The 9,561-nt window shown below is 45.7% G+C and overlaps 1 long non-coding RNA gene across 1 annotated transcript; it reads left to right on the top strand.

Annotated features, from left to right (window-relative positions):
• The first annotated feature begins 645 nt into the window (after positions 1 to 645).
• On the top strand, positions 646 to 9,295 carry LOC311422025. Its single transcript, XR_014685144.1, has 3 exons — positions 646 to 752; positions 1,687 to 1,806; positions 6,240 to 9,295. It is a non-coding gene; the product is annotated as an uncharacterized lncRNA (long non-coding RNA).
• Positions 9,296 to 9,561: the final 266 nt, after the last annotated feature.

The following is a 9,561-nucleotide window of genomic DNA, read 5'->3' as shown; positions in this document are numbered from 1 at the left end:
TTATGACGGCATCAGAGCACACAGTGGTCTTTGGGAGACATTCTTGATAACTAATTTCATTTGGTATTTATTGAATACTGTAGTTCAGTTTCATTACAGGATGCTGCTTTCGGTTGTTGAATACAAGAAGGAAAGGATGTAAAGACAGAGGAAACAGAGAGTATGGAGAACATAACGTGTTCTCCAATGTAGACAGTAAATATTCTTGTTGAGAACATCAACAACAAGGAACTTACTAGTGAAGGGAGCCATCTGTGGATGGGGATCAGGGCATCACTTGCAAGCGTGGTGCACAAGTCAGAAGAGTGGTGATGGGAACCTTAGCTTGGAGGCCAGACCCACGCAGCAGGGGAGAAGGATCCTAGAGATCTCAGAGGGCTGGAAAGCACCAAGGCAGTGCTAGAGGGTTTTGATCTGGTTTTGTCGGCTGCTGTATTTTCCTGAAGAGGGAGGTGCAGCACAGAGGGACTCACACAGAGCTTGCACTGGGGTGGAGAAGTCCTCCCAGGGCAGGTGGGCTGATGGGGTGGCACTGGCTTGGGTCAAGAAGGTGTTAATGATGGCTAATTGGCTCCATTAGCCCCAACTTGCTTTGTTCCTGCAGCTGTGTGCTTGGGGAAGATGATAAATGGGTGAGTGGGAGAAGCAGGTGGTTGTGTTGTGCTGGGGTTCCTTATGCAGGGTGTGTGTGTGGGGGGGAGGTCTGCAGTGTGTGCCAGGGACAAGGTGTCTGTATGCCCTCATCCCTGAAGGTATGGGGGAAAGTGAGGTGTTTATGTCTTGTCTGGGGAGGCTGGCTTCTTACGTTGTTTATTTAGCTATTTAGTCAACTCTGAAAAATAGTCTCTTTAAGAACATGAGTGGAAACTGCTCAAATAATGCAATAGTTCAGGCTAATGCTTATGTTATGTTTCCTGTTCCATGTGACTCTGAGTTAGTGCTCAGCTTCTTCAGCCAAAGGCTTTCTCTGCTCCCTATCCACAGAAGCAGTTGATAGGGATGACTACTGGATGAGTGAGGAGACGTTATCCTGCTGTCTGAGACTGTTGGCTTGACTTTTGAAATTCCTTGTAAATCCCTGCTGTGTGGGAAGGCAGTATTGTGGCAGATAGCAACCTTATGCTCCTCCTTAATCCCTGGAACATGGCTCCCCAAGAAGCATGGGGTGGGCTCCTGGCTCTGTGACCACATGCTCTGGAATCAATTGGGAAAGAAGAGAAGAAATACTTGGGGTTTGTTGAGGAGCCACATGGAAAAGCCTAAAAAGGGGAAAAGGCTAACAAGCCAGCTGATCTGTTTTCTTTCTGTCTCCCACATCAAAGACTAAGGGCATGTAAAGATGAGGGAAGGAAGGCAGGACAAAAAGGTTTATCTTCTCAGTGGTGTTTCTTATTGGAGATGGGAAGCTAGCTGGGACTATCACCTAGTCCTGGCCTCTTTGACTAAGTTGGTCCTTACAGCTCCCTTTGACACAGGGCCCTAGTAAGGATCTCTCTGCTCAATGGAGAATGCTCTCTAGTGTTGCTGTAAGCTGACTGCCCTCTGGGTTATTAGCATCTGTGCTGATTCCTGTGGCTTCACATCAGACTTGGTAGAGAGGAATGCCTACAGCTCAGATGCTGTATCCCTATGGGAGGAAAAGACTGTGGTTGTGGCTTCTGATGAGGTTCCTCTAATGTGCTACAGGTTCCTGGATGACAATCAGCAGGAAATATGGATGTTGACACACAACTGTCGTGTTCCAAAGCCTCAGCCAAGAAGGAGAGTGTCCCAGATGAGACTAAGCTCATAGCTCCTGTGCTCCAGGTGAGAGGTGCTGCCCTGGCTCAAGGGCTTTTCTAATCTTCAGGCTGAAACTGATAGGAGTGTTCTGGCACAGCAGACATGGAATTTAAGGAATCCCTCAGAGGAAACTAAGGCACAAATAATTCTTACCAACTTGTTTATGGAATGACTAATCTGTTCACGAGTCTTTCTTTTAGTCATGAGTTCAATATTAAAAGGAATAGGCATGAATGTACTTTCTGAAATTATTGTTACAGTGAATGGTGATGCAATAGTACAGGAGGGAAATGCAACAAAGTCAGTGATCAGACCCATGTGTTTTCCCTAAACAGCATCTTCTACCACAGTTGTTAAAGGTCTAGCCTGATATCTTGCGATGTTTCTTGTGCTTTTATGGTCTTCAGTCTTTGCTTTAGTGGGAGAATACTCTTGCTGCTGGGTTATTGACTGGCAGTGTGTCTCATAGACTCCAACAGACCTCCTGGGAGGTATGGGCTGTGTGTAGAGCATTTGGCGAGGGGTGTAAAGGTACATTCAGGGCACTGTATGAGAACCTGGACAAGAGGAACCTGTGGCTTCTATCTTCTCCTGGTGTGTGTAATTCCTTCCATGGAAAGCAGGGGAAAGGGTGAGATGGTCTTTTCCTGGGTCTGTGTGGTTTCTGGTTCTTGCCAGGTCTCTTTAGACTTGGCAATACTCTTGGCTATTGTAGCTTCTGTCACGTAAAAAGCTCCAGCTCAGAAGAATCACTTTTTAGTGGCACAATCCTTGGAAGACTGGTCAAGGGCTCTGAGAGCCTTTGTGGAGCATGGCAGGGCCTTGCAGGAGGGGACCGCTGGAGGACCTGCACTGTGAGGACCCTCAAGGTCTCCAAGGTTGTTAGATATCTCATTTCTGACAATTTTTTTTTCAAGAATCACAGAATTTCTAGGTTGGAAAAGACCTCGAGATCATTGAGTCCAACCTCTGACCTAACGCTAACAGTCCCCACTAAACCATATCCCTAAGCTAAGAACTTCTGTTAAAGCTGTTATCTCCTCACAAAAACCTCTTGTGTTACCAAGTGGTGTTCTGGGAGGTGAAGGGGTGACCTTCAGACTCATACCAACAGCTTGTCCTGAGGCAGAGCTGTTTGCTCCCATGACTTCCAAGAAGAAGGGAGTGGCAGCGTGACTGTGATGTTAGCCTGACTGCCGGATTGATAACAAGTGCAAAAGAGGTCAAAGATGCCACTTGGATTTCTTCCCCTCCTCCTGCAGCTGCAGTATGGGACTACTCTGAAGTAGTGTAAGAGAAGCAATGAACTGACTGAAGTGTGCTGCACGCAGCTGGTACTGTATGTGTAATGGGGTAAAAGTCTGGTTTCCTTCCTCTGAGTGCTGGTAGGTTGCTTATCCAAGGTTGCTTGGAGGAAAGCCACTGAAGGCAGAGTGTTCTCAGAAGCTGGGGGTAGTGATTCCTGAGGTCAATAAATGATGCTGGAGCCCTTCAGTGAGGACCAGGAGTGTGTTTTGTGAAGCATGAGATGAAGTTGCTGTTTGTTTGCTGACTTCTAAGCTGTAAAAATATAAAACTAAATGTGTAACCAGGATGCGTACTGAACTGGCACTAGAGAAGTCTTAATGTAAAATAGCCTAAGCTGTATTGCCTACTGTGGGAGGAGAGTTATCCTGTGTGGGAGCAGAGGGACCTGGGAGCCTTTAGGGTTGGGGGATGAGTTTCCTTCTAAAGGGGTGGCAGGGGTGGGTAGAGACAAGCTATGTTGGGGCTGTGCACATTAAGGAAGCTATCAGCCACCTTCTTAGGCTACCAGAAGGTGGGTATAAACCCGTAACTTAGGAAATAAGGATAGCTGGCTTTAGCACTTGGAGTTTTTGTCCTGGTGATGTATATACTAAAGGGTGGGTGACACAGCTCAGAACCACTGGGCTTGGGAGTGTCCTAGAAACCTGCCTGGTGTCCCTTGGTGTCCCTTTTCTTCTGGCCTGGGCCTGGCTTGGGTCACAGAAGATGCAGGCAGGTAGACCACAGGCAGTGCTTTGACCTTCTCTCTGCCTGCAGGAGGTCAGCCCTGAGGTCACAGCTGACTCACTGCAGCCATGCTCATAGCATGTGTGCCTTCCTCTGGGATTTTCCACAAAGTAGAGATCAGGTGCTGCTGTAGCATGATAGTCAGCTTTATCACTTAGGAGATCCACCCTGTGACACAGTGGGGCATTTCTGGGAAGAAATTTCATGAAAAATCCTTGTGGCAACTGTGCCAGTGTGCTGCTTTGTCCAGGATCACTGCAGTAAAAATAGTGGGTTTTCCTCAGCTACCTCTTGGGAGCTGTCTATGAGAATAAACCAACTAAAACCTCCTTAAAGAACTATGGTGTCCTTGTTGCACTTACAACCTTAAAGCACAATCCCCACGGTGCCCCCCTGAAGCAAGAAAGGACTCCCACAGAAAACTATGCTTGCCAAAAAAAATGGTTTGTGGTTATGTGCTTTGCTTTGATTTGTTGCATAAGTGCCTTCCTGAAACTTGGACTGTAATTGAGGAGCTGGGGTAAGGAATCAACAGTCCTGGCTATCGGGGGAGGTCCCAATCGACTGGCGGCTAGCAAACGTGACGCCCATCTACAAGAAGGGCCGGAGGGCAGACCCAGGAAACTACAGGCCTGTCAGTTTGACCTCAGTGCCAGGAAAGCTCATGGAGCAGATCCTCCTGAGAGTCATCATGCAGCACTTGAAGGGGAAGCAGGCGATCAGGCCCAGTCAGCATGGCTTTATGAAAGGCAGGTCATGCCTGACGAACCTGATCTCCTTCTATGACAGAGTGACGCGCTGGGTGGATGAGGGAAAGGCTGTGGATGTGGTCTACCTTGACTTCAGCAAGGCTTTTGACACCGTCTCCCACAGCATTCTCCTCAAGAAACTGGCTGCTCTTGGCTTGGACTGGCGCACGCTTCGTTGGGTTAGAAACTGGCTGGATAGCCGGGCCCAAAGAGTCGTGGTGAATGGAGCCAAGTCCAGTTGGAGGCCAGTCACTAGTGGCGTCCCCCAGGGCTCGGTGCTGGGGCCGGTCCTCTTTAATATCTTCATCGATGATCTGGACGAGGGCATCGAGTGCACCCTCAGTAAGTTCGCAGATGACACCAAGTTAGGTGCGTGTGTCGATCTGCTTGAGGGTAGGAAAGCTCTGCAGGAGGATCTGGATAGGCTGGACCGATGGGCTGAGGTCAACTGCATGAAGTTTAACAAGGCCAAGTGCCGGGTCCTGCACCTGGGGCGCAATAACCCCAAGCAGAGCTACAGGCTGGGAGAGGAATGGTTGGAAAGCTGCCAGGCAGAGAAGGACCTGGGAGTGATGGTGGACAGTCGGCTGAATATGAGCCAGCAGTGTGCTCAGGTGGCCAAGAAGGCCAACGGCATCCTGGCTTGTATTAGGAACAGCGTGACCAGCAGGGCTAGGGAGGTGATCGTCCCCCTGTACTCAGCTCTGGTGAGGCCGCACCTCGAGTACTGTGTTCAGTTTTGGGCCCCTCGCTACAAGAAGGACATCGAGGTGCTTGAGCGGGTGCAGAGAAGGGCGACGAAGCTGGTGAGGGGCCTGGAGAACAAGTCCTACGAGGAGCGGCTGAGGGAGCTGGGCTTGTTCAGCCTGGAGAAGAGGAGGCTCAGGGGCGACCTTATCGCTCTTTTTAGGTACCTCAAGGGAGGCTGTAGCGAGGTGGGGGTTGGTCTGTTCTCCCACGTGCCTGGTGACAGGACGAGGGGGAATGGGTTTAAGTTGAGCCAGGGGAGTTTTAGGCTAGATGTTAGGAAGAACTTCTTCACTGAAAGGGTTGTGAGGCACTGGAACAGGCTGCCCAGGGAAGTGGTGGAGTCACCATCCTTGGAAGTCTTCAAAAGACGTTTAGATGTAGAGCTTAGGGATATGGTTTAGTGGAGGGCTGTTAGCGTTAGGTTGGAGGTTGGACTCGATGACCTTGAGGTCTCTTCCAACCTAGAAAATTCTGTGATTCTGTGATTCTGTGAATAGCAAACGTATTCAACAGGATGTGCCAAATGAATCAGCATCCAAGTCTGGTTTACGACTGTAGAGGGGCAGCAGTAATGGGATACGCAGGAGATCAGTCCCATGCTTCTAGCCAGAAGTGACAACTAGATGCAGACACTGGGTAAAGAAAAAGCCTTCTTCAGTCCTCTTTGTCTCACCTCTTCTTTTTACCTCCTCCTTTAAAATATGAAGGGATAACCTCTGAAGGAAAACTAATGAGATGTCACCATGATTAAGGTGGTGGTAACAGCCCAAGGAACTGTCTAGTTTCAGAGGACCTAGATATTTGTACAGACAGGGGAGTTCTCCACACATTAATACCTACTTGCCAGATAATTCAGTAGTGAAGAGGAACAGTCCCACTGCTATAGGAAAAAAGTTGTTTCATATCTCCTTGTTTTTGTTCTAGAGATTCCCCTGATTTACATGCAGAAAAGGAAGTGGGACATCTGCAAAGAGTGAAGTCATCCAACTGAAGGGCTGGGACATAAGCAGCGCTTTCTGCTAGCCGTCTCTTTGAGAGGATGCCGTTTTCCCACCTATGCTTTTAGGAACTTATGAGAGAGGAACTTATGTGTAGTGAACAAAACTATTTTGCATGATTTGACAGATAATCCTGATATGGCAGCTGTTTGCTTGATTAAGTTCTCTTCCACTTTCACCTTTGCATGCACAACTGCCTCTGTATCCTGCCTGCAGAGGGGAGATGGCTGCGTGCCTCTGTGGTAATCCCCTGGCTGGACCATCAGCAGGGAGCGATGGACCTCTTCCCCTCCTGTGGTACAGGGAGGGCTCTCGTACTTTAATGAATTTATATCAGATAAAGGGGTGGAATACAAGGGAAAAGCCAGATGCCTTGCTGTAGTGTTGGTTGTTGGAGGGGAACAGCCACAGGGGCTGGTGCAGTAGCCAGCTTCAGGCCCCAGTTCTGGCAGCTGCTGAGAGGCCGCAGACCAAATGGTCACTTTCTCAACCCAGAACTGAATCTCAGTGTGTGATTCCTATTGCTTAACCTCAGCTGTGCTGGAATTTCTAGCTGTATGCAGTTAATAGAGAAAGGGACATGTACCCAGAGCGCAAGTCACCCCATCTTCCTCTGGCTTCTGAGGAAGTCAGACTAATGACAGGCTTCCGGACTGCAGGTAGGAATCACCACTAACTTTATTTGACAGCCATGAACAAAATGTATTAATGCTCTTTTTAATATATTTTTTCATTGCCATTCTGGCAGAAATATTAGTTTATAGGGTTGGTCAAATGGATTGTGTTGTGAGACTTAAGAATTCAGTTCGCCCACATAAAGTTCTTTTCTGGACTGCAGATGTAGTCCTGCTCAAATGTTATGAAATTCTATACGAATCTCAGAACATAATGAGTTTTTACTAAATATTACTGGTATTGAACAGAAAGCTGTTAAATAGGGATTTTTTCATACTGAAGCATGGTAGGTGGTTTTCAGGATGTACTGACTCTTTGGTGTTTTTTTTTTTTTTTTTTTTTTTGTTGCCACAGAGTTAAGCACCTTAAATGATGGTGAGATTCAGCTAGCTTTGCCTGGGGGAAGGGAAGGGGGAAGAGTAACAAGACTATAACTTTCAGTTCCCTGATATGATTGTACGCTACTGGACCAAAATATTCTAATTGCAGGCGTTAAAACAAAGGCTGAAGAAAATGTCTGAAACTGGTCCTCAGATGAAGACCAGTTCCATGCTCCTGAAATACTAGGATTTATAACTTGCTGAGTGTATATTCTGTATGCAAATGTATTAATAGCTTGCATACAAAAAAATCTACACATCTGTGAAGTCATGTATTATGTGAAAAATATAGCACACTTAAACATGTTGTTATGGGTAAACAAATGTCTGCCTTTCCCAGCTGTAAATATGAGCACTTGGTAGATATTAGAATACAGACAGACTCAGGAGTCAAGGTGAATAGAAGTGCTTTTATTTTTTATTTTAAGGCATGTATTTAAAAAATATTTATAAACTTGCTTGTCAAAAGACATCAAAGCCATCTGCTAAAGTAAATAGTTAAGTTTAACAGATCTCAACTTTGTACCTTGTTTTTTACAATTTCTTACGTATAACTGACATCTATACATAGTACCAATAAATATGCAGTAAACATTTTCAGTGCCTTTTTGGCATTTTGATAAAACTCTACAATCAATGAAAACATAGCTTGATTTGTACAAGAATGAGAGCATCTGGAAGCTAGTTTAGTTCATAATTCAGCAAAACCTCCCAAACCTTCCTACTTACAGCACTTAATAATATAGTATTTAATAATTTAAGACTTAATATAATATTAAATAACTTAATGACATACTATTTACAGTAACCTGGTGTTTATGGGTACTAGGCTCTAACTTGTGAGGCGATGTCTTGCATGCTATTCCAAAGGACTTGTAGTAATACTTCTAAGTCAAAATGAATTTGGAACTGCTGGTATTGATAAACTTGGCTTGTCGCTTCACTTTTGAAGAGATTCATGCCTGGCTTTGGCACCAGGTGTCAAAAAAACCTGAATCAATGGATTCTTAGCTTTGAGAACCTGTCTGACAGCTGCTGAGTGTGTTGGAAAAAATTGGCCCTTATTCAGCTGCCTGTCGATGAGCAGGGACTCTTGAAATAAAGTCTCTTCCTATGAGTGTTCCTTCCATTTACCCACTTTGTCTCCTAAGCATCTTGCAGGATGGAGCACCAACTGAGACAGTCTTCTAGCCCTGCCAGAGTGAATTCAAAGCTTCTTCCAAAAAGCTGAGTGTATTATAAGTGACTTTTGAATTTGTTCCCAGCCTGGAAAAGGGGTCTTCATGCAAGAACAAAGCTGGTGAGCAGATCTAACTGTGGTTGGGCACCTCAAGAAGTTAAACTTCCCTACTGTCCAGGGTGAATTTAATGGAATAACAAATGCATCACATGAAAGTAAGATTCTCCCTTCAATACCCATGTCCATGGATGTAGTTGATAACACCAAACCCAGTGAAGATTCTGCTCGGGCAGTAACTGTCTGGGCAGCTTTATCCAGCCTTCTTGGGAAGGGAGTGCAGTGTTGTGTGGGGGCTGGGGATAGCTGTCCCTTGCTGAGTGCTGCTATTATAATCTCACTTGCATTTAGCTAGTAAAAATTTCTTTTCATACATTCCGCTGCAGCTTTGGGAGAAAAGAAGGTCTTATCTCCACCCATTCCAGGGGATGTAGCCTTTTATAAATCTCTACCCTTGCTAGAAAGTAAACGTAGAAATTCATTAAGAATATCCAACTTTTGGATGAGAAAGGTAGGGAAAATGAAGTAAATTCCTCATGTGGAGGGAATGTACATGCCAGTGTATTTAGACCACAAAGATAGTAACTCAAGCTATTACTGCTATGCTACTGCCATTTCACTCTAAACAGAGTAAGTACAATAAACTGAGGGTATTCTGCTTAGCTCATGTTAAAGCGGGAAGTTGTTTTTTTCCTTTTTTAAAAAAAACCTTTTATATTCTTCAAATCTGAGGTAGCTATTGAATTCAAAAGAAATGCACCGTTTTGTTGTGGAATTCTTATGGGGGAAAGCCTGTTTCCTACTAATTAACTCCTGGCTGCCACCTGCCTAACAAAATATCTCAGGTATGTGAGTGGATGAAAGCCAGGGTAAACATGCTTCCTCCATCAGAGTTTCCAAGTGAAAACCTTACTTGAGCCAGAACACATAGCCTTTAATCAGAAATCACTTCTGAA

This window comes from Aythya ferina (assembly GCF_964211825.1).
Source record: "Aythya ferina genome assembly, chromosome: 20".
Classification (NCBI taxonomy): domain Eukaryota; kingdom Metazoa; phylum Chordata; class Aves; order Anseriformes; family Anatidae; genus Aythya; species Aythya ferina.
The sequence above is the reverse complement of the archived record's forward strand: the minus strand, read 5'-3'. Positions and strand labels throughout refer to the sequence as shown.